The 25,222-nt window shown below is 50.2% G+C and overlaps 1 protein-coding gene across 2 annotated transcripts in view; it reads right to left on the bottom strand.

The window, feature by feature from the left end:
• The window catches only part of SPATA13 (spermatogenesis associated 13), a 263,660-nt gene that overhangs the window by 185,397 nt on the left and 53,041 nt on the right, over nucleotides 1–25,222 (bottom strand). The gene's annotated exons all lie outside the window — the stretch shown is intronic.

The raw sequence follows: 25,222 nt of genomic DNA, 5'->3' as shown, positions 1-25,222 counted from the left end.
CCTCCTCTCATGACCCTGTCGGGTCGAGGAGGTGGCAGCACTGAGCCTCCGGGCTGGGGGTCCTCGGTGTCTGCAGATGGGCTGGATGGGGCCGGTTAGAGCGGCAGCCAGCACGGCTCCGGCCACAGGGCCCCAAACAGAGTCTAAGTCCCAGAGGCCAAGTGACCAGACCGGGAAGCTCTAGCAAAGCTCACAGCGGGTGGGAGCAGTCTGCTAGGTTAGTGGGGGACGAGCAAGGTGGCTGAGGATACCACGCCCGGCCCCAGAGGCCCTGGGATCAAGGGTGGGGTTCTTCCCGAGCCCGTGGCAGGGGGCGCTGAGGGACCAGCCGAGGGATCAGAGCGGTGGCTGCTGGACCAGCGGCCCCAAGAGCAGTGTGGTCACCTCCTGAGGCTTCAAGCCGAGGGTGAGTGCGGGCAGGGAGGGGTCAGACAGCAGCCTGAGGACCACGAGCCTCATCTCCCGTACTGGAGCGGGCACTGCACTTTCCTGGACAAACAGCGTTTGTAGCTCTACAGCACAGCACATCCCAGGTCTCCTTGGGCAAATCCAACTTCCATATCCTCTTCTACTGTTTCAGTAAGAACATGTTTACTTGTCAAATCAAGCATCCCAGTTTGGGGCTCAGAAAACATGGCCCCTGTAACTACAGTTCAGCTCTATTGTAAATTAAACCAGCTCTTGTGGACTGGAACTGGGATCCTAATTCCTATTTCTATTTCCTGTGGGGAAATTCCTTTCAAGTTCCAAAGAACTTCTGGAACGGAACCCATTCATAGGTTGGGCAGTGCCTACCCGCTGGAAAAATCCATTTGCTATTATTAAGTTCAACTATAATGACATTGTACTCTTCCTTGACATATTCCACTTTCTCTTTATCCACAAGGGATGGTATTTTAACAAAAAGCAGTCACGGTGAAAGCTGTGGCTTGACAAGGAAGCCAGGGTCCCCTCAACAATGTCTGAATTAAAGGGAAGGAGTTTGCCGTTTTCTAACTGAAAGCTAGTTGTTCTTAAGAGCAGAACAAGGTTAATGGGGGTCATCGCCTTGATGACCCAGCAGGCCAGCTAGTCCCTGAGAACGAGAGGGGTCTTGTCTGCACGTAGGGGGACCCCATGTGAACTCTGCTCTCAGCCTGTCTTCAGCTTGTCATCTGCCTCCTCTTTCTGGGGGGAAGCAACTTCCTTTTTTTTTTCTTGCAGTCCGCGGGCCTCTTACTGCTGTGGCCTCTCCCGTTGCGGAGCACAGGCTCCGGACGCGCAGGCTCAGCGGCCATGGCTCACGGGCCCAGCCGCTCCCCGGCATGTGGGATCCTCCCGGACCGGGGCACGAACCCGTGTCCCCTGCATCGGCAGGCGGACGCTCAACCACTGCGCCACCAGGGAAGCCCAAGCAACTTCCTTTTGATGAAGCATGACATCCTGGATTTTCTTTCTTCTTGTGAACAGAACCCCTCCCTCTGTGTCCCTCCCCCCATCTCATCGAGTTACCCATGGCCCTAGTTCTTACATTTCACACCCACTGCAGCACCACCCCAAAACATAAGCAACCAGAGCCATAAGACCCTACATGGCCTTAAGTTTTAGTGCCCCAGGTTCTGCTGGTTTGTTTATATTTCTTTCTCCATTAACAAAGAGCTTTGTTTCACTTTGTGCACAGATGATACCAAAATGAGCATAAAGACACAGAAGGACATAAAAGCTGTAAACCTGACTCTCCTTTGGGACATCCACCTTCCCCCAATCCTCGCCCAAGTGCAGACCTGGATCTACGTGGCCTTCATTTACCACTCAGGTGGGGATGGAGCGCCCGCCTGGCACAAAGATGATGACTCTGTGCCCAGGAAGAGTCCAGCCTGCACAGTTTACGATCAGTACGGACGTTGTATTTCACACAACTTTAACGAGGAAAATGGGACAAATCATTCCCAATGGGACAGACCCACTCTTGTCTGTAGAGCAGGCAGGTGGAGGGCTGTGTTCACTGCCAGCTCCTTCTGCTTCTCTTCTGGGCATTTGACACGAAATCGATTTTGATGAACACCTGGATTCCTGGCCCTGACTTACAATGTAAATGTCCTCACTTCTAACATAGTGGGGTCCAAATCGTCTTCCTTGATGCATCAGTTACTTACATAACTACAGTTTAGTTATGCACCACATTTTTGCCAGCTCATGAAGGACTAGAACACGTAACATGCTATGATTCTGTGTTTGCACTTGGGAGCTCTGAGAACCTTCCAGAAAGAAAAATGTACATTGATGGTGCTTATTATCTTCAATGAAGCCCAAAGTATACACGTTCTCTATCTTACAGATGGAAAAACACGTGTGTATGAGACAGGAAAAGAAAATGGTCAACGTAATTTGGGCAGCTACAGATTGACAGGAACAGGTTTTATAGTAAACGGAGTGTTTTCCGCCACGTGATTTCTTAGTTTTAGGTACTTTTTTCCTATTCTAGTCTATTCTGGCCCTAACTTTTCAACAGAAATTCTTTCTTCTACAGGGAGAATTTCTCTTCCACAGGGAGAGAATGTCAATTAAGGGAGAAAGAAAGGTGGTAAATGACTTCGAGGACCTTGCTTCCCTCCGCATCCCACGGTGACGCTGTGAGACCCAGGACGGCGGCCCTGGGACCCGCAGCAGAGCACAGTCTCCCATCCAGGAAATCTTCTGCACTCCCGATTTAGAGGGCAAGAAGAAAACCTTTCACTCATTTTGACTCCAGCTGAAATTACAGACACTCTCCAGGTTTCTTTGAATGAAATACTTAAGTTTTACAAAGCTGGATCAGCAACTTTGTCGTAACTTTTCCAATCCATAAAGTAGCAGTGATGCCAGAGTTAGAGCTCATCTAATCAGCAAACACAGCTAGCAGGTAACAGAACATCACACGGCCATCAGCAACAGGAGAGTATCTTAGCAACTGTCCTTAACTCTGAGCTTATTTAACCTCAATTAAATAAACTCGAGAAAGGTTTCCCCTTTGTTAACGTTTAGTTTTCCTTTCAATTATATTATGGTAAGATTCTGAGTTGCCAGACATCCACTTATGCGTCCATTCACTGTTTTCCGCTTACTGACTCTGTACCTACAACTTGCTAATCAAGGTTCCAGCGTGGGGGTGTAAACGGTAGGAAACAAGCACAGGCTTAGCCTTTCATGGAGCTTCCACTTCAGCAGGAGACCGGTGGTGAACGAAACGTCAAAGAACAGTAAAAAGCAGAGAGTAGGAAAGGCTAGGCAAGGATTTAACACAGGTGCAGTGATGAAGGAAAACTGCATGGTCAGGAAAGGCCTTAAACAGAGGTGTAAATGGCAAGAAGCAGTCAGCTGTCAGAGGTCAGAGGGACACACCCCGGCCCAGGAGCAGCACACAGAGCATCAGACACTGTGATACTCTGAGGAAGCGACCAAGGCCCAGGGGCAGCACACAGAGCATCAGACACTGTGATACTCCGAGGAAGTGACCAAGGCCCAGGGGCAGCACGTCCAGAGGCTGCAGACCAGAGGGTCTCGACTCACAGCCAGGCGGGGGCATTTGAACCCTGGTTCCACCGCCAGAGCCAAGGAGGCAGGACCAAGTTCCCAACGCTTATGAGGGTTTATTCCCTCTGCACGTGGCTTTTGTTATTGACATAATGCAGCACAGCATCGACGCTGCATAGCATGATTACCTGCAGTACCTAAACAGGAACTATCGGCACACATCTGCACACCTGGCTCAGAATGGAGGTATGTTAAATTGAAGGCAAAACCAAACGCCTGAAGAATAAAAGTAAAAACTAGGACTGAACACTGCAATAAATCAGATGTAGGGCCTCGTGTATGTACTAAACTCTTTCCAGATGAAAAGGGGCACTGTCACAACACTCATCCAACTACGCCCATGTGTGTATAAAACACAAAAGTTTCACACATCACAAAAGACCTTCCATTATAACACAGATGTGATATTCCCAGACAAGCACTGGTGACACGTCCTGCCTCTTCTGCTTGTTACTGTGCTGTAGACAAGGCAGCCCATGCGGTCCTCACTGGTTAAGATACGGATAATAGTGGTTCCCAACCCACAGGCTTGCTTCCAGGCTTAAAGGAATTAATATATGTTAGAGTAGTGCCTCAACAAGGACCTGCTGTACAGCACAGGGAACTCTCCTCAGTATTCTGTAATAACCTATAAGGGAAAAGAATCTGAAAAAGAATGGATATATGTATATGTCTAACTGAATCACTTTGCTGTATACCGGAAACAAACACAACATTGTAAATCAACTATACTCCAGTGTAAAATAAAAATTAAATTAAAAAAACAAGGTCCTATTGTATAGCACAGTGAACTATATTCAATATCCTGCCACAAACCATAATGGAAAAGAATATGAAAAAGAATATATATATATATATATATATATAGTTGAGTCACGTTGCCGTACAGAAGAAATTAACACAACGTTGTAAACCAACTCTACTTCAATAAAATAATTTAACAAAAAGAATAGTGCCTTACAGAGAATGTGCTGTATAAGGGATAGTCATTATTTTTAGTATTAAAAGTGCTAGGTATATACCCCCATGTTCACAGTAGCTAAAAGGTGGAAGCAATCCAGACGGGTATCCATACAGTGGACTATTATTAAGCCTTAAAAAGGAAAGACATTCTGACACCTGCTACAACGTGGGTGAACCTTAAAGACATTATGGAGAGTTAAATAAGCCAGACACAAAAAGACAAGTAGTGCATGACTCCACTTCTACGAGGCATTTACAGTATTCACATCCCTAGGTATAGAGTAGAATGGTGGGTGCCAGGGGCTGGGGGCAGGAAGGAATGGGGACTTATTGTTTAGCTGGTGTAGAGTTTCTGTTTGGGAAGACGATAAAGTTCTGGGGACGGTGGTGCTGACGGATGCACAACAATGCGAATGTATTTAACACCAGTGAGCTTAAAAATTGTAAAGATGGTCAATTTAATGTTATGTGTATTTTACCCTAATTTTTTAAAGCACAAAATCTAAAGTACAGTGTGAGATCAGATCAGGGCAGAGGCAGAGCAGCAGCTGTGTGGCAGCAAAGACCATCAGGACATGAGAGGCTGTGTGTCCCCAAGAGTTTCCATTCGCACCAGAGGTGCTGAGTTCATAGCCTCCCTGGACATTCATGGGGACCTGATGCGATTCCCACTTCAGACTCTTTCTCCCTCCCATACTCCCTGATGTGCTAGTCAAGATTCTTGTTGCAAGACATTACATAGGCTTGGGAACAAGGCTCAAGGCTAAGCCTCCAGGAAGAGACCCCAGATCACGCTGTCATACAGGGCTGGTGATGAGACCGAGCCATTGACGTCGCCAAGTCCCGCACGCTACCATTTACGCAGATGCAGCAGCAGCTGCCGCCACCGTCTGCACCGTCACACGGGTGTAGGGACAGATTCTCCCACCCCCAGGGACTGCTGGCCTCAGCCCCACTCTCAGCAGCAAGGGAAACTCCCCGTGGGACTTCCTGTTTCAAATTTCCAACCTGCACGCTGAAATCTCGCACAGGCGATTCTGACTGGCGGATGGAAGCTGCCCATCCGTGCCCTAGGCTGGCAAAGTGAGTTTCTGGGTTCCTTCTTGGGATAGTGGGATTCATTAATCTGGAAATTTTACAAAACAGCAAAGGTGAAAAGTACAGGGTAGCCACAGTGTTAACAAATGTTCACTGCAGTTCCCCATACCACCCCTCCATCTTCCAGAATCAATATACTCTCCCCTCCCTCACTTAACCCTTTTCAACCATAACGTCATCCAGAAAATGACCAGAAAGCTCCCACCACTGTCTGGGAGAGGACAACTTGACATTATCAAAATATCAATGATCCCTACATAAACCTTTAAACTTAAGGAGATAAGAACTAATGGGTCCCTCCTACACTGTTGGTGGGAATGTAAGTTGGTGCAGCCACTGTGGAGAATGGGTATAGAGGTTCCTCAGAAAACTAAAAATAGGACTACCATATGATCCAGCAATCCCACTCCTGGACATATATCCAGACAAAACTCTAATCCAAAAAGACACATGCACCCCTATGTTCATAGCAGCACTATACACAATAGCCAAGACATGGAAACAACCTAACTGTCCATCGACAGATGAATGGATAAAGAAGATGTGGTACAAATATACAAAGGAATACTACTCAGCCATAAAAAAGAACAAAATAATGCCATTTGCAGCAACATGGATGCAATCAGAGATTATCATACTAAGTGAAGTAATTCAGAAAGAGAAAGACAAATACCATATGCTATCACTTATACGTGTAATCTAAAATATGACACAAATAAACCTATCTATAAAACAGAAACAGACTCACAGACATAGAGAAGAGACTTATGGCTGCCAAGGGGGATGGGGGGTGGGGGAGGGATGGAGTGGGAGTTTGGGATTAGCAGATGCAAACTATTACATGTAGAATGGATAAACAACAAGGTCCTACTGTATAGCACAGGCAACTATATATATTCAATATCCTGTGATAAACCATAAGGGAAAAGAATATTTTGAAAAGAATATTTTAAAAAGAATACATGTACGTATGTATAACTGAATCGCTCTGCTGTACAACAGAAACATAACACTGTAAATCAACTATACTTCAATTTAAAAAAAAAGCAAGATAGAAGATATTGTAGCCAGGGACTTCCCTGGTGGCGCAGTAGTGGTGGCATGCACAACTACTGAGCCCACGAGCCACAACTACTGAGCCCACGAGCCACAACTACTGAGCCTACGCCCCACAACTACTGAAGCCTGAGCAGCTAGAGCCCATGCTCCGCAGCAAGAGAAGCCACCGCAATGAGAAGCCCGCACACCGCAATGAAGAGTAATCCCCGCTCGCCGCAATTAGAGGAAGCCTGTGCGCAGCAACGAAGACCCAACGCAGCCAAAAATTAATTAATTATTTTTTAAAAGAAGATATTGTAGCCATGAAACAAGAACAGGATACATTTTTAAAGAAAGAAGCCATTTGAGAATATAATAAATGTTTTATAATTGGTAGTAAAAAAAAAAAGAACTAATGGGTTCAGCATTGGGCAGGTTCAGTTTGAAATGATAAAGGGAAAGTCAGGTCTGGAATTCGGGAGATGGTCTGGTGTGGACGTGGGAACTGAGGGGTCGTTTGTGCGCTGGGCTCAGCGCTGGAGGAAACCGTGCGTGACACTTAAGGAAAGTGGCAGAAGCAAAGGAGCCAACGACAGACAGTGAGGACGAGCCATCGAGGGCTGGAGAAGAACCTGGAGAAAAGCGGAGGAGTGTTCAGAGCTGCAAGAGCGTCACAGCACAGCGGGCGGCACAGAGGGAGAAAGGAGACTCTGGTTCGGCACGTGGATCCCTGGTGACGTTCCAGAACGCGGTTTCAACCGAAGCTCGAGAGTGGAAGGCAGAATTCAGCAGACTGAGCTGAGCAGGAGTGGGAGGTGCAGTGGGGGCAGGGACCCATCTATACGTCACAAAGTCCGTCTGTCAACGGAAGAGAGTACGTGGCAGGAGCCCTGATGTAACAGGGTGGCGGACACCACCCCAAGGGCACCCACGGTGGAGGTGGACAGTGGGGGGTCAGCCTGAGCATCCGTCGCCTGTGTGCCCAGTTCATATGTGGGCTTGAGTTTCCATGTCTCTTTATCTTCCTGTATCCCATCCAGCATCTTGCAAAGGCTCCGCTGAGTTCATCCAGGAGTGAAGATTCTAAAGACTGTCTCAATTCAGAACAGTTCTGCAGATGGGTACTTACTTAAATAGGGACTATGGCTTTGACAATAATTTAGGGGCTTCTAAAAATAAATTTGCATCAGTAATGCCAGACGTCTTGTTTTGTTTTTTCTAGGGTTAGTTACAAGCCACTTCTTGTGATTCTGAGAAAACATTTACCCTTTGACAAAGAATAACTTTTTTCCTCACATACTTGTGTGTTCAATTTTAGTTTCCCCAATTCACTCTTACTTAACATCCTTGATTGGATATGTGCACTTCTTTTATTTTCTATAAAAAATGAGAAAAGGACATATGAGTTGAATTATTAACATAGCAGGCACATGTTACAATCTAATTATGCCAGCAAAACCAGCAATAACTTGCCGTATCCAGTTGCAAATCTCATTTCTTCAAGTCCTCTGGCTTCTAGAGCACCAGCGACGGCTGCTATAACGCGAGCTTGGAGAAAATCCCCTTGCTCAGAAATTCTTTACCGTCTTGCAATGTTAAAACTTTTGCTAACATAAAAACAGAGCTAACGGTCTTCCAGAAAGATGATGAAGTGGGTGACAATGCCAAGAACCTCCTCCTCACTCACGCTGTTACACGTGGACAACAAACAATGTTAGCAGCGAGGACGCCACCGTGAACATTAAATCTGACCCGGCACAGTGCGGGGCAGGCCTGCCTGGATGCGCAGCGCAGAGATCACTGGGATATAAGCGCCGGATCACAGAATCAGACCAACATTCACATCCCAGTTCCACCTCACAGAAGCGACTGGGTGTGTAGGGCAAGGTACTTCCTTTCTAGCCTTAGCCTCCTTGTGTGTCAATTCTGGGTAGTCAGATCCACTGCACAGGTTTCTCATGAGGACTGAACACGGCAATGCAGGTAGAGGCTCCCTCCAGTGCCTTGCACCGGTAGTGGTGGTGGCATTGCTATTCTTCCACTTTGGGTACGTCCACCGCAGCTCCTCAGAGCAGGCTGAACCCCAGCTGGCTTCTGCATCCGTTCTCACGACGTTGGCCTTCCTGCCCTTCACTCTGGCTGCCCTCCATTCCCATGTGTCTAAAATGAGTTCTAGGCTCCCGTGAGTCTCCTGAGATGCAGACTTCCCTTCTGTAAGGGGCTAAGGCATTGGTTTTCTCAGCACCTCTAGTTCCCCTGATAGTACTAAAGCCCTTCCCTGAACCATAAGTGTGTTTGGGTTTCCCAGAGAAACAGAACCAATAGGATATCTATATAAATACAGATATAAAGAGAATATATAAAGAAATTGGCTCACACAACTATGGAGGCTGGCAAGTCCCAAGAGCTGCAAGGTGAGTCAGCAAGCTGGACACCCAGGAGGGCTGATGGTTTCCTTCCAAGTCCAAAGGCCTGAGAACCAGGAGAGGCCATGGGTTTGAAGGGTTGAAGGCTGCCAAGTTTGAAACCCAGGAAGAGCCAGTGTTTCGGTTTGAACCCAAAGGCAGAAAAAAGCCGACGTCTCGATTTGAAGGCTGTCCGGCAGGAAGAACTCTCTCTTACTCTGGGGAAGTGCAGCCTTTTTGTCCTACTCAGGCCTTCAACTGATTAGCTGAGGCCCACCCACATTAGGAAGAGCAATCTGCTTTACTCTGTCTACCAAGTTAAACATTAATCTTGTTAAGAATAACCCTTACAGACACACCCAGAATAATGTCTGACCACATATCCAGGCACCCTGTGGCCCAGACAAGTTGACACACATAGACTTACCATGACAATAAGCGCAGAGTCCCAGGGCTCAGCCTATGCTAATCAATAAAAGTCCTCTGGTTCAGGGCAGACACCTGACAATACACTAGTGAGACAAGCCAGAGAAGTCACATGCTGTGGACTCCTGGGAAGGCCATCCTCTCTCTCTCTTCCTTTCAGTGGGAGGCCTGGATCCACTGCAACTGTTCACTACCCAGCGGGGAGCCAGTGTGAGGAGAGAGCAGGACAGGAGAATGCAAGAAGGATGCTGCAGCCTTGATCACGTCATGTAAAGTCTGATCATCGTGGGATGTTTCAGCTACCCAAGTGGATCCACCATCTTTACTGTGTAACCCAATTGGTTGGGTTTTCTGTAACTCGCAGCGTGAAGTCTAATGGGTCTGCTTCCTCCAACACCGGGACTGGTCTTGTCAGCAATGCTTCTCCTGTCCCGGAGCTCTGTTCCCCGCACAGCAGTCAGTATTTGGGACGCTGCCCGAGCTAAATGATAACCAGAGCTGTGAGTGTCCCTCAAGGTCACCTCTGCCTTGTCTTACCTCATGAGGAGCTCACCAGGACATCCCCCATCTTGCCCCCCAAATCTCAAGCAGACAGCAATGCTGTCCCAGAGTGAACCCACATTTGGAACACCCCTTTGGACACTGAGATTTGAACCACTGGTCACCATTTGGGGGTCAGGCCCCCCAACCCCGCCCATTCCCACTTTCTCCTTTCACAATAGGCAGAGCCATTTGGTCGTGGATTCTGACCAAACGTGGGAAAGAACTACCGAATTGGTACTATGACAGGAATAACAAAATGAATGATTAAATAGAGAATTGTTGTGGGCGACTATAATTTTTGAAACAAAACAGTATTAGGTCAAATCAGTAGCTTTTTCTCTCCCAAGACTCTTTCCTGAGGAAAGAAACAAGAGGTAGTTTGTGAAAGAGCGTAATAGTTGCCTTATGCTGCTAACTTAAGAAGAATTACTAGCCTTAACGTCCCATGACAGTGACCTCAATTTCATATTTCTTGCAGATCTGTCTGTCATCTGTGAATTTATTCATAGAACCATCCTCAATCTACTTATATTCTTGACCAGGTTTAGGCTTAACGCTGGGTATGTCTTTGCATCTTTTTATTGAGCCACCTAGTTTTGATGCTCTGAAGTTTAATGAATAGATCCTTATTCAACCTAATCATAATCCTTCAAGTTACAGACAGTATTTATAGCTCAAGAATAACCATGAAGCAAGATTCGGGGATCTAGGACTGGTAGGACTTCCAGGTGTTTGCTGCCTGGATTACGGTCTTTACTCATGAAAGTCACAACTGAGTTAAATTCTGACCACGGATGAGAAAGGCGTAAAGACTTAGAGGTTTGGTCTAGGAAGGGCAGCAGTGCCTGGGTTGGGGACAACTCAGTTCGGGGATAGAAGGAAGTAGAACCAATTTCATCTGCTTCCAATTTGGCCCTGAACGCTCATCTTCAGGACGGCGTGGGGTAAACGCCCTGCGTGCTAGCAGAGGTTAGCAGAGGCTGCTTTAGCTAGGATCTTGCAAGGAGCAACCCCAGGCTTCTTCTTGGATTGGTCTGTCCTCTCCCAGGCTGACTTTCTGAACCTCATGCTGCAGAGGGTCCGTGCTTGTTGGAGTTTGAAGGCTGACAGCCGGGTTGGCGCTGCCGACTCATCGTGGAGCAGAGGTTGCCCTGGGTCTGCTCACTGGTTTTAAGCTGTGCTGCGCTGGCAGCAGAATTCCGTTTGAAAGATCGACGAGGGGAACAGAGCTGGAGAGGGAGCCTGAGGGGGTCTGGCCCAAGGAAAGAGAGGGCCCAGGCCAGTGATGAAACGGGTTTTGTGAGCACAGCCAGACACCTGCTGCCACCTCTACGCATGCGGCACTACTGCCTCTGAGAAGTGTCTCCGCTTTCAGGGGCAGTTTAAAGGCAGTTTTGTCCCAGAGGCCCCAAATGGCAGCTGGCTCATCAGGGCTTGACACCGGAAACAAACGTTCAAGCCCTGAGATTCCAACCTCCTGGCTGTAGGACTTTGGGCAAATCATTTAAATGAAATCTTCTTTATTTATTTATATTTATTTTTGGCTGTGTTGGGTCTTCGTTTCTGTGCGAGGGCTTTCTCCAGTTGTGGCGAGCGGGGGCCACTCTTCGCAATGCGCGGGCCTCTCACTGTCGTGGCCTCTCTTGTTGCGGAGCACAGGCTCCAGACGCGCAGGCTCAGTAGTTGTGGCTCACGGGCCTAGTTGCTCCGCGGCATGTGGCATCTTCCCAGACCAGGGCTCGAACCCGTGTCACCTGCATTGGCAGGCAGATTCTCAACCGCTGCACCACCAGGGAAGCCCTGGGCAAATCATTTAAACTCTGAATCCAGGTTTTCTCATCAGCAAAGTTGGGGAAAGAACGCTTGTTTCCAAGAGTTTTGATGAGGATCAAATGAAACAAAGTATGTGACATGTTCACGTGTGACATACTTGGATAAAACAAATCTTACTGAAGTCACCGACCTCTGGTGGGGCGGGGAAGGGGTGGGCAGAAGGATTTCCTTACCCGCCTGGTCCAACCCCTTCTGATCATAAATTGACTAACTCATCTAACCATCATCTGGGTCCATTTGTAACCTAAAGGTGCATTACAGGCACCTACCTTAATAATACATAATAAAAAATAACAGTAATAGGCTACATTTATTTCACACGTGCTCTGTTCCTCGCATTGTACAAAACACTTCACGAGCGCTCTCTCATTTAATCCTCATAACAGCCCCACGGAGACCACAAGAAACTCAAAGCTACCAGACTGCTTAAGTGGTCTAAGATCACCTAGGTACTGTGTGGCAGAGCTGAGGTTCGAACCCCAATAATTTGACTCCAGAGACCACGCTTTAGAACTTAGAATCATTATCACTGTTTAAATGAGAATAATAGAACGTACAACGTTATGAAAAGAATTACTCCTGGTTTACCAAACTGTTGGCTTCATCATAAATATATACAAAACCCCAACACAATACCATGCATTTCTAGCGTTAATCTTACACTCTCATCACTAAGGAACTGGTATCTTCAGCCAGGTGTGGCTCAGGGACCGTGCTGGGAGGATGTTCCACTTTCATTATCCCGATTCTGCTCTGAATGGTCAGGTGAGTTCTCAATGCTTTACTGAGGTGAGACTTGCTCCAAGGCCAGACTTGGATTCAGAGTTATGGGGACGTTATTTCCAGAGGCCCAGTCTCTCTTTCTTGAATCTGCTGCGGCACAGATCTGCGCGGCAATGGAACCCAGGCAGGCTGGCCGTCCTCCAGTGCCCGCCCTACCTCCCACCAGGTTCCCCGCTCTGGAGCTCGGCACCCGGGGGGTCTTAGACATGACCTCCAACTACACGGCAGCCTTGGTGCCTGACCGCCTCCTAAGAAGTTCTTTCCTGCGCAGCTGTCAAAGTGCTTTCTGTTCCACGTGCATCATCGGACAACCTGCTGACAGGTACAGCATTCTGGAGTTTTACTACTAAATGATTTACTAGCTTTGTCCATCAGTTAAAGTTATATAAATGGATGAAGTTCTATAATACAATGCAGGTATCAGTAGTGCTGAGGTAGGACTGTGAGAACCCAGGTTAGGACACTCTGTGGGTACTCTTGGCTGACAGCTGGGCTGTTTTTCCTTCTTTGCGCCCCACGGTGCTCCACGGTGCCAAGTCACTCAGTGTCTTCCCGTACTTGTCTGTCTTCTCTGCTGACTGTGACCTTCAGATGGGACGGACAACATCTGTTTCACCCACCACTTTCTCACCAGCATTTCACACAGTGCCTGGTCTGGAGTGCTGGTCAGTACTGGACAGACAGACGGACGGACGGACGGATGGATGGATGGATTCTCCAGTCTTTCTGGCCTCTCGGAACTTCCAACCAGAGTATGGTTTCAGTTCCTTCTGCAGGTTCTGTCCTGCCGTTCAGCACGGTGTTTGGGGTGAGGAATATGCAGGGGGCCCAGCGTGGAAGCCTGGAGATCGCTCTGCCCTGGCATAACTGACTCGGCGCAAAGAGATGCTGGGACCACCAGAAAGGGGTCTTAGGTAAATTCAAACTTCATTTTTGTAAATAAACTCTTTATTTTGGTAAAAGTGGCAAAGATAGTGCAGAGAGTTCTTGTACGTCCCGTACCCAGTTTCCCCCCTTATTAACATTTTACACTTGTCACCTCACTGTCGAGGGCACTTGTCACGACTACATAACCAAGATGGGTGCCCAGCTATGACCTGAGCCCTGGCGTGGATTGACGCAGCCAGTGACCGCCCTTCCCTTTGTTCCAGGCTCCTGTCCGGAAGCCACACTGCATGGGGCTGTCACCATGGGGCTCCTTAATCTCCTCTGGCTTGGGACAGTGTCTCAGGCTTTTCTTGTTTTTCACGACAGTTTTAAAAAGAACTGAAATACTTTATACAATTTCCCCCAATTTGAGTTTGATATTTTTCTCGTAATTAAACCGGGTTTAGGGAATTATTGCATCAGGGGTACATGCATCCTCATGACATCAGTGGTGACATTAGCCTTCTTCACCTGGTTCAGGTGCTCTCTTCCAGGTTTCTCTGCTGTGAGTTTCTCCTTTCTCTTTGATTTACTTGTAATGCTTTTTTGTTTTTTGATAAATTTATTTATTTATTTTTGGCTGTTGTTGGTTCTTCGTTGCTGCACGTGGGCTTTGTCTAGTTGTGCCTCGCAGGCTCTAGAGCGCAGGTTCAGTAGTTGTGGCACGCGGGCTCAGTAGTTGTGGCTCGTGGGCTCTAGAGCACAGGCTCAGTAGTTGTGGCGCACGGGCTTGGTTGCTCTGTGGCATGTGGGATCTTCCCGGACCAGGGCTCGAACCCACGTCCCCTGCATTGGCAGGAGGATTCTTAACCACTGTGCCACCAGGGAAGCCCTACTTGTAATGCTTTATATCCAAATGTCATCGAGTCACTAAATCATAAGATGTGAGCTTGATGGAGCTGTGAGTCACAAGCCATTTTCAGCAGATTTTCGTTCCTTTTATGCTGATGTGCTGACTGTGACCTTAGAACTTATTCAGTTTTCTGGAACAGGATGGTCGATTCACAGGGGAAACGAGTCTGGAGCTGGGTCTGGTGCAGCTGACGGGCAGGTGCAAGAGCGATTCGGAGAGGAAGGGCCGGGAGGGTGGGAGGTCATGATGGAGGACTGAAGACTCTCAGGCGGAGCAGCTCCAGGTGTGGCCACGGGAGGCCCTCGGAGCCACGGCAGAGCCACCTGGGACACCGGGCAGTTGAGGAGTCACTGCAGGAAGCTTCCCAGAGTGACCCTGGGGCCCTGAGTGCGGGAGGGGGTGACAGGAAGGCCACAAATGGAGCGGGCGGCTTCATGACCCTACGACGGGCCGCAGGCAGCGGGTTTCTGTTTCCATTTGTTCTACAAAAGATGAAACTGAAGCAGGGGTGCTGACCTCTCTTCCTGACCCTGAGGTTCAGAGGATGTGGGGAAGGAGGGGCCTTGGGGCAGTGTGTTCTTGGGTGACAGCCAGGGTTCAGTCCAGGCGACGAGGTCGGGGAGCACTTAGGGATGATGTAGGGGACCTTGTCTTCCTGCAGCCACGGTCCAGAGGGTAGGACAAAGTGCCTGGGAGGGAGACGCCGGGGCCCCTGGGCCAGGGGAGAGGAAGCCCAGGCCAGCTAGGGGTCAAGACCAGAGGATGGGGGCTGGCCAGAGGGCTTATATCTTGGGCACGGGTCCAGAATGACAGTGATTCATGGGCTCATCCCGTGGGTATCTACTGAGCGCATCCTCTGTGCCAGATGGCAGCTCGGCATCGAGGGTGCAGACGTGAGCCGCCCAAGGGCCTCACCACGCGGCGCCTGCCTGCTCGTGGGGCAGACGTGGGCCTGCTGAGCAGACGGCCGAGCAGAGAGCGCGGGAGACGGTGCAGCCGCGTGGGGTGCGGGGAAGGCGGCCGGGTGAGGGCTGGAGGCCTGTGTGCAGGGAGGAAGGAGAGGGAAGGGTCAGAGCAGGCAGGCCCCTGAGGCCCTGGCCGGTCTGCAGCCTTGGTTCTGAGCGTGACCCCAGGCCAGGGGTGCTCTGCACGCAGGCGTGCCATGATCTGACAGCACGTCACGGGCCCGCAGCCCAAGGCACCAGGAGGACGTGTGTGGCCCGGCTCCCAGGGGCCAGCTCCGTGCTGCTCTCCTTCCGGGTGAGCTGGCAGGAGACAGTGGGGCCTTTGGCCTCCCAGACTCGTGAAGTATGGGAAACGGACGCCTTCTGGGGAGGGGACTGCAGCCTGTGGGATGGGCAGCCTCGGCCCTGATGGGCTCTCAGCGCCAGGACGCCCACCCTCTGCGGGCCCAGGGGAGGCCGGGTCCCCGGGAAGACTCACACCAGCCTTACTGATGTGCGTCTGTGTTGGTTACACTGGCTGCAAAGAAAGGCCTTCGAGGTCAAGGCCGCCACCCGGGGCTCCAGACGGTAGCGAGAAGTGTGCCCCGTCCTTGCTGGGCCCCAGCTCCCGCCCGCAGGCGTCTCCGTCCAGCCAGCTGGGAGGCCTGGAGCCCGCAGAGGCCAGGGTCAGAGTCGGAAGCTCCGATTCTTCCTGTACTTAATCCTCACGCGGGTTGGGTCCTAGCACTGTAAGAACGTGGAAACCAGAGCTGGATGGAAGCCCTTCGGTCACCTGATCCAATGCCCTCTATGTCGCAGGTAAGAAAGGCAGCCTCCAGGAAGGCGAGGTGACCTGACCAAGGGTCAAGGGCCTCTGGGCGGGCGGAGCCCTCCTCACTCACAGCGCCTGCCCCACCCCCACTGCGGGGAGGTCAGCACGTCAGAAGGTCAATTCCACACAGTCCTGTGCCCCAAAGTCTCCCCGTCCCCTCACCCAGACCCGCAGCCATTCTGGTTGTGCTCAGTAAATAGAGCTTGGCGACCACGAGAGGTGGGTGTGGGGCTCAAAGTTCCCACAGCTCTTCATGGAATAGCGTCAGCATTAAAAGACAGTAACGTGCCCAAGGTCACAGCAAAGCACGCTCACATGTAACCGATCTGTTAGGGTTTACTCCTGTGAATGCCTATGCTCTCCTTCAGAATACTCCCGTTGGGAGGTTACGTCTCTCTCCAGCTCTGGGCCTCCTCTCCCAGACGGCACCAGCAGTGCAAAGTAGGTTTTGAGTCCAAGGCACCTAAGTTAAATCTTAGTTCTAAAACACACTAGCTAGCTGTGTGACTTTGGGTGAGTTACTTAACCTCTCTGAACCTCAGCTTCCTCGATTATACAACGGACAGAATCATGGTTATGTTACAGAACTGATGTGAGGATTAAGTAAGATAATGGAAATGAATGTATCTGTGCTTGGTACATGACAGACTCTCAGAAATGTTTCCTTTCTTCTTTTGGGAATTGTCCTCAAAAATGAAGCATTAGCTTAAGTAACTTAACGGTGCCAAATCTTCATCTTCTGAAGATGAATTATACCTTTGAAAATGCCCCAAAGCTATTAGGATTCCAGCGAGATAAATAAGACCAACAACTGAGCAGACAATGCAGGGTGGGGCTGCTGTGTGAGTGTGAGATTGATTCCTGTAGATCAAAGACACTTTTCTTGATGCCCACCGTGTTCCAGTGCTGGGCTGGTGGTGTGGCCACAGCAGTGACTGGGCCCTTGTCCCGTGGAGCTCGCGGGGCTGTGTGAGCTGCAGCGACATGGCTGTTGGAAAAAACAACACCCCGCTCTTCAGAGGTAGGCTCTTCCCAGGCGATGTGCGTGGGGTCCAAGACAGTCCAGAAACTGTTTAAAAGCAAGTTTTGCTACTTCATATGTTAAACAATGGACCTGTAGCATCCTTACCTAAGTTGTAAGAAAGAACAATTCGACAATTCCCCAAATAATCAGCTACTCTTCACTGACCTGGCATGGTTTTATCAAGCAAAAATAATTAATACATTAATTGAATGTCATAATTAGGTGGCATTTTCCAAGCCTTGGGCTTCAAACCAAGAAAGTTATTGCTAATTTCCTTTGCTAGAATCTCGAATAGGGTCGTTATTACTTTAAATAACATGTAGCTCGTATAACCTAAAGATGAGTCTTACACTTGAGAAACGCTTTCATCCCGTGTACAGCCGTAGCACCCTAGGTAGGGAGTCTAAAGCCCTCTGTTCTGCCTCGATTTCCTCGGTTTTGGAACGGAGGCATTAGAATCACCTTCTCTCAACACGGTGGTGAGGTGCGAACGAGCCCATACAGTGTAAACGGTTCAAACGCTGCCAGGAAGAGAGAGAGCCCGCGCTGCTGCCGTTATCTGAGTCTGATGCGCGGCCCATGGTGTCACGTCATGGGATGCAGACAGCTTCCTGCTCTGGGAGCCTATGTTTGTTCCCCTTGTGATGAAGAGCTGCCATCCAAAGTCCACTTTCTGAGTGGCAGGGGGTGGTGGTGGTGGGATGAACTGGGAGACTGGGATTGACATATATACACTAATATGTATAAAGTGGATAACTAATAAGAACTTGCTGTATAAACAAATAAATAAAATTCTAAAATTAAAACAAAATCAAAGTCCACTTTTTGGGTTTCCCTTCACAGTCAGCAAAACTTTACGTAGCATGATAATTATGAAAAGAGAAACAAATGTAAAGATGTGACTCCCCCTGCCCCGCGCGGCCTCAGATGCACAGGACATCCGCGTGGTGAAATGGGGCTTCCTCTTGGATTGCCCTGGGCGCGTGAGGACCCGCGGCGCTGCGCGGACAGCAGCTCCCCAAGTGTGAATTTGACCTCGAACATTCCTTTCTGAGTTCTGCAGTCCTTTGTCACAGTGTCCGTGGGATAAAGGTACAATAACGCACTGAGATCAAGGAAAACGGGAGGAGATGTGGGGAGGAGACCTCAGCCTGACTGCCTCTCACTGGGCCCCGGGACCCCGAGGGCAGGGCCGGCTGGGAAGCTCCTCTGCCACTCACTGCAGTTTGGTTTAGGGTCACAGCACTCAGAGAAATGGAAAGAAAGCAGTGACAGTGACACACCTGGTGTGGAGATTCCGAAAGGCCACGACCGCCAGCCTGCAGGACTCGGGGTCTCTAGTAACATGGTGGTCGGATGCAGCTGGAGGGGGAAGGGCAGAGGTGGAGGAAGAGTCAGGAGAACAAAGAAATACTTTATGTCCCAACAGGGAAATCAGCTTCCCTGTCCTGGACCCAAAGCTTCAATGCCTTCGGTGTTAGATCCACAGCCACTTGGTCTGACTCGACGTGGTCCCAGGACCCGGGAACAGGGCTTCCCTGAGGCCCTCTCCATGGGGGGAGCATCAGGAAGCCCCTCCCCAGAGGTGACCCCTTGGCAGACAAGAGAGGGAAGACTCAGGACTTCCTTGCGAGAACCAACCAGTGCAGGGGGGTAGCAAGGTGCCAAAGCTGAGGCATGGGCCAGTTTGGGCCAGAGCTCCATCCCCCTCCCCCGATGTCCAACTCAAGGCTCCAGGGAGCCGCAGTAGGTAAGGAAGGCTGCTCCCCTTTCACCCCAAACAATCTGAAGAGCAAAACCAGACCCATGGCTTCATCAGTTCACTTGTCCAGCCAGACACACAGAGCAACTTGCTTATTCTTAGCCTCACTCCTCTTCCGAAACAAAGCCACCCAAACACACAGACGTAGGTAACGGTCCTCTAAGCTGAGTGCACAGCTCAGAAAATGAGTCGTTAAGAGAAGCCGTCTTTCCATTCACTCAAGGTGAACACACACGTGTATAGGAATTCTCCACCTGGGTGCTGGACACTGCTAGCTCCAAGGGGACGACAGTGAATGATCAGATAACACTGCCACCTCCACGGAGCTGCCATGCAGGACAGAAGAACAGGGTGGCATGGGAGAGTGTAGGAGGAGGACTTAATTAACCGTGTATTTTATATGGAAAAGGCACGATGACTCTGAGGTTAAGTTTATTCTTTTACTACTTTAAAGGCAGAGGAATTTGCTGAGCCAGGTGCGTAAGCTTTGCCAGCCTGCCCCTTTCTGGAACTTCCAAAGCATCTCTAAATGGATCGTAAAGTACTTTCAGATGTGGGCAAACAACAGACCCTGGGCGCTTCTATTCTTCCATCAGTTCTAGTCTTAACTTTATCTATTTATTCATCTGGTAAAAAGTGACTAATTTCCTCCATTCAACTGTTTCAACATCCATGAAGTGCCTGGGACCTGCTTCTACCCCACTTCCCATTATGAAGACCAGCTAAAACGTCTTACAGGGCTTTTCATAGAGAAATGTGCTGGTTCCCTACAGCAGTAAAACCTGTTGTTAATATACTCCCTGAATTGTCAAACCACTAATCTTAATATGTGATATCCTCATAACTCTTCCAACCCAAACACTCAAAAGACACTTTCCGTAATAAGATTTGACACTGCCAAGGTCATTTACCTAACATATCGCAGTTGCTCTCTTCTGAGTCGTGGCCAGGGGAAGACGGAAATCCTCAGTCCCCTGCCATGAATCTCCATGAGGCCGCCTGGCTGGGGATTAGGACTTCCAAGAGTACTTAGAGTTGGAACACAACTGTGAGATTACTGACTCCATCTTTACCATTTGACAAAACAGAAAACTGAGGCCCAAGGAGGTCGGGTGACTTGTCCAGAGTCACTCGGCTAGTAGGGCCAGTAGCACCCGAGGACCGGTGTTGGGGCCCTTGGTCTCGAGGGCTCTTCTCACCAGCACTGAAGGCCACAGCCCGGCACAGTGCCTGGTACGTGGCACCAGGCCACACCACGCGATACATGCTTTAGATGGACGAGGCCGGTAGCTGGGGACGTGTGAAGTGCAGCATCAACTCGTTATTAACTCCTCACAACAACCCAGCGGGGTCAGAACCTTTATACCCTCAATGTGCTGAGTCACACAGAAGGTAAGGAAAGTGCCCAAAACAACACAGTTAGAAAAGGACAAAGGCAGCATTTGAACCCAGGCCTCCGAGTACCAAGGACGAAAGGATGGATACAGAGCAACGTATGTACCCTGAAGGAGCAGGGGAGAACGGGGACAATTTAAGAGCAACATAGAAACTGAGTGTCACACGAAAGGACAGTCTTACCACAAACACATACGCTTCATATTATCCACATGTGGACCAGAGGCTGAGGCCCCTTTACCCTAAGTGGGGCATCACCCTCCGGACTGATAGAGACCATAGGTTTGCTGATCCAAACCGCAAAGACTATGTAAAGTAAGACAGGGCACAGCATTTGTTTTCTTGGCACATAAATTTTGAATTATAGCAACTGGCATTCTGTTGTTCATAAAAAATCTGAATTATAAATGTAAAATCATAGTCGTAATAACACCTTCTGAAAGGTGGCCAGCTGAAATCGACTTCCTTTTTAAATGGCAAAGGGCACAGTATCACAAGGAGTTAGCGCTATTCTTGCATGAATGTCAGGGTTACGACCCTTGTACCATCATACAACAGCCCACCCTACACTGGAAGGTTCTCTCTGGTGCTGACATTTCTAAAGTCTCACCATCGACACCTCCAAACGTAGCTTGGTGGTTATTCCCAGGAACCCTCCTCCTTCGAGACTCACTGGGGTAGAGCTTATTTTGCTAAACCTGACATTTGTCTGTCCATGCTTATTGCAAATGGATGCGCAGGCCTCATGAACTCCCCCCGGAGGGCTTTCCCTTCTCTCCCGGCTAAATGAACCAGTGGCCCACCACCCCGGGCTGCTGTGGGTGTGATGGGAACTGGGTCCTCCCCTGTGGGAAGAAGCACAGGAAGGAGCTGGCATGTCCTTGAAGCGATGGCTCTTTGTGGACGTTTTACATCCTCCCCTCTGCACGCTGCCCCGAGCACAGGGCACCTATTATTCGGGGTGACCCAGCACAGGCAAAGCTCTGCGAGAGCCCCCACAGACCCTGGACACAGAGGGAAGCCTGAGCCTGCCGCCTGCCATTTTATTTCTAAAGGTGTCTACACCTGAATTGTATAAATAATCCACGATAACTCTTCCTTGGTCCACGTGTTCGTGTTTGAAAAACGCTTGTAAATTCCTATTTCGTGGACCACACGATAATCCATTCCTGAAAGGGTCTGGTTCCCAGCCGGGTTTCAAACAGCCATCAAGAAAATGAAGGGAGGGGCTGCCCTGGTGGCGCAGTGGTTAAGAATCCGCCTGCCAATGCAGGGGACACGGGTTCGAGCCCTGGTCCGGGAAGGTCACACATGCCACAGAGCAACTAAGCCTGTGCATCACAACCACTGAAGCCGTCGCAATGAGAAGCCCACGCACCGCAACGAAGAGTAACCCGTGCTCCCCGCAACTAGGGAAAGCCCGCACGCAGCAACAAAGATCCGACGCAGCCAAAAAAATAATAAAATAAAATTTAAAAAAAAAAAGAAAAAGAAAACAAGGGATTGTTTTGGTGTCTCTTAAAATTCTTGTCTGAGTCTGGATGGCTGAGTCACCAGCCCCCAAATACGACAAACGTGAGACCAAAGCATCGCCCTGCTCACATGTGAGGGGCTCCCGAGCTCCCAGGGAGGACAAAGCCGCAGGGGAGACAGCCCCGCAGGTGTGTGCTCCTCGGACACCTCGTGGCCGGGGAGAGAAGTACCGTCCTGCACCTGCCACCTCACAGCAAGCAGGTCCAGAAGGATGGTCAGACGGCGAACTGGCTGACCCGCCTCATTTCCCGGTGAGAAAGCTGAGGTCCAGGGTTAGAACCACCCAATCTCATGGCTCCAGTAGGTGGTGTTAGCACCTCTGCGCCACAGATCATTTCTACCTGAACATGGATACGCAGCAGCTCCAGGCAAATCACCCATGAACCCTGAGCGTCCAGAGGGAGTTTCAGTGGCTCATGGCTCACTAGGTGTCTGCATCTAAATGCAGTGATTTTTCCAAATTCTATCGCTCATCTTTTATCGATCGTGGCACTGCTTCATGAAAAGGAAAAAAACCTGAAACTCACATTCCAGTCTAAAAGAAAACCAGGTCAAAAGAGTCTTGGAGAGAACGTCTCAGGCAGTGCCCCAGCTCTGAAACTCTGCAAACATACCTCACACAAAACCCTTTCTGCGTTTCGTGACCATAAAACGCAAAAGCCGACGGAATGTTCTCGCTCCTCAAACACTCGATGTTTTAGATGCAAAAGGAAACTATCATGGAGCTAAAGAAATTCGTGCTGCAGGTACCAGCAGGCCTCCTAAACTGAAAACAAGACGCTGAAGGAGACTTGCTGTTCTTTAGCCTAAAGAGCAGCAGGGGAAGCAGAAAATTCAAAAGAATCAGGCCTCAGAGCTGTTACGTCAAGTAGAGGGAAAAATCAGAAGCCACAGCTTTAGTCCCCAAATATCCCCACAGGAAGCTCGGTGGGACGATTTTCCAAGGAAAACAGGAGACACATTTTATAAATAAAAAGCTGCTCAGGACTGAGAGTCAAACAAGGAACCCAGCGGGGGGGAGGAGGGGAAGCCGCCGGGCAGGCTCTGGACGCAGGCCTCCCACCCTGCAGAGGGTAGGGGCGGGGCGGGGGGAGGGATGTGCAACGCCAAGACGCTGAATATTTATGCTTTTCTTATCAAACGTGTCTTTCATAGAGAAATTAGTCACATCCTACTGTGTCCAAAGAGTCCCGTAAAGTAAGACCCTTTTACACCATCCGTCTCCCATTGTCGTCTGGCTGGCGTCCACGGAGACCAGTTCTCAGCTGCAAACGGGGGAGTCAGGCAGAGATGTGCTGGCGAGTCCTAGCAACCCGCCAGGAACACTTGTTCTTCAGGTAACGGACTAAAAGTACACACATACACACACACACACACGCACACGCACACGCACAGAGTCTGTATCAATAGGAAGCACCCTGACTTAGGTGAAGGTCCATTCTGAATTTAAATATAAGATCTTTTCTTAATGACAACCAAGGAACAAAAATGTTAGGATCAAACTGTGCCGCTGAGCCCGAGACAGCCTTTGGAATCGGGCTTGGTCCTCCCGTCCTTCCACTGGGAGCTGTACGGAGAGCAGACACCCGAGGGGCCCTGAGGCCCAGCAAGGATGGAGCGGGGAGACACAGCTGAGCTCTGCCTACAGCCATTGGGGCCCCTCAACGACCAGGCAGGTTTCCATCTGCATGTGGCAGAGGAGACACGGGGGGAAGAGAACACGACAGAGAAGCCAGGCCTCAGAGACACGCAGCCCCGGGGCCCTGCTGTCTGCACACTCCCAGCGCCCTCCCCGCCCTCCTCTGGTCCTGGGGAACCAACCACCAGCAGGCCCCTCCCCGTGATTCTGACGGCGCTGCGCCCTCTGCATCCAGTCCCGACCCTCCTCTCAGCGCCTGCCCCTGAAGCCACCCGCTTCTCTCAAGATTCAGCTCGGAGGCTCTCCCCCTCTATGGAACCTCTTCTCTCCTCCCCTTGTCCCTGGACCAGCCCCTACAGGGACCATTCTCTCGTGACCAGTGCGCACAGCATTATTCGAGGCTTCCTTCAACCGACCACCCCCCGGAGACTAACCTCCCCCACACACTGGCTTGTGCATGTGTGCATCCCAGGACTCCCAAGTCCCACGCCCGGGCATCCTCCAGGAGCCCCCAGCGGGAGGCGAGGGGCAAGACCCTGTCAATTGGTCCTGGTGAGCATGGTCAGAGCCTGCACAGGGGAGTCAGCAGGTGCGGCTGGAAGGGGGCCAGCCAGGCAGCCCAGAGGCCACCCATGAGGGGTGTCTGATGGCACAGGACAGGCTGCACCCGGAGTGCATGGGGGGAGGGGACCGTGACAGGGGTCAGTGGGGGGCCACTGGGCAGGAACAGCGAGGACAGAACATATCCAGCGTCTGAGGAAGTGTCGTCTCCTCCAGGATAAGGTCATCCACCCAAAATGTCCAGACAAAGACAGACAATCTTGATGACCGCAGATACAGCCTATCTACCGGACTGGAAATTGCATCTGCCGGTCACGTCCTCATGGCAGGTCACAGGGACCCTGCAACAAGGCACGAGCTGTGTGGGGAGAACAGAAAGGGAGAAGCTATGGGGGTTAGTGCCAAAGCGTCCCGTACAGGTCACAGACTCTCCCATTCACATATGTCAAGGAAATCCAGAGAAGAGAAAAGGCTTTCTTTTTTTTTTTCTTTTTGGCTGCATTGGGTCTTCGTTGCGGTGTGCAGGCTTCTCACTGCGGTGGCTTCCCTTGTTGTGGAGCATGGGCTCTAGGCGCGTGGGTTTCCATAGTTGTGGCATGCGGGCTCAGTGGTTGTGGCTCGCAGGCTCTAGAGCGCAGGCTCAGTAGTTGTGGTGCACGGGCTTCGTTGCTCCACAGCATGTGGGATCTTCCTGGACCAGGGATCGAACCTGTGTCCCCTGCACTGGCAGGTGGATTCTTAACCATTGCACCACAAGAGAAGTCCCTCGAAAAGGCTTTCTTATGGCAACCCAACCAGTCCCTGGCAGACCTGGGTCTAGAACTCATTTTAGCTTACAATACACTCACCTGGAAGAACGTGATGGGAAAAAAACCCTCAAGCACACAACTTAGATGGTTTAGTAGAGAAGTTAACAAGTAGCACGTTTCTGAGAAGTGGGGAAGCCTCCTGGGACGTCACAGAGGCACCAGTGCAGGAGGCTTCCCTCTAGATGTCGAGTCTATGTTGTGCAAACCAGCACCACCAAACGCGGGCGGCGCACAGCTCCTGCCCACAGAGCCTGCAGGGCGGCCGCAGCCCTGCAACCTAGAGACACCAACTGTCAACAGGA

Source organism: Orcinus orca, chromosome 18, assembly GCF_937001465.1.
Source record: "Orcinus orca chromosome 18, mOrcOrc1.1, whole genome shotgun sequence".
In the NCBI taxonomy this organism is placed as follows: domain Eukaryota; kingdom Metazoa; phylum Chordata; class Mammalia; order Artiodactyla; family Delphinidae; genus Orcinus; species Orcinus orca.
Note: the sequence above shows the minus strand (reverse complement) of the source record. Positions and strands in the feature narration are given on the sequence as shown.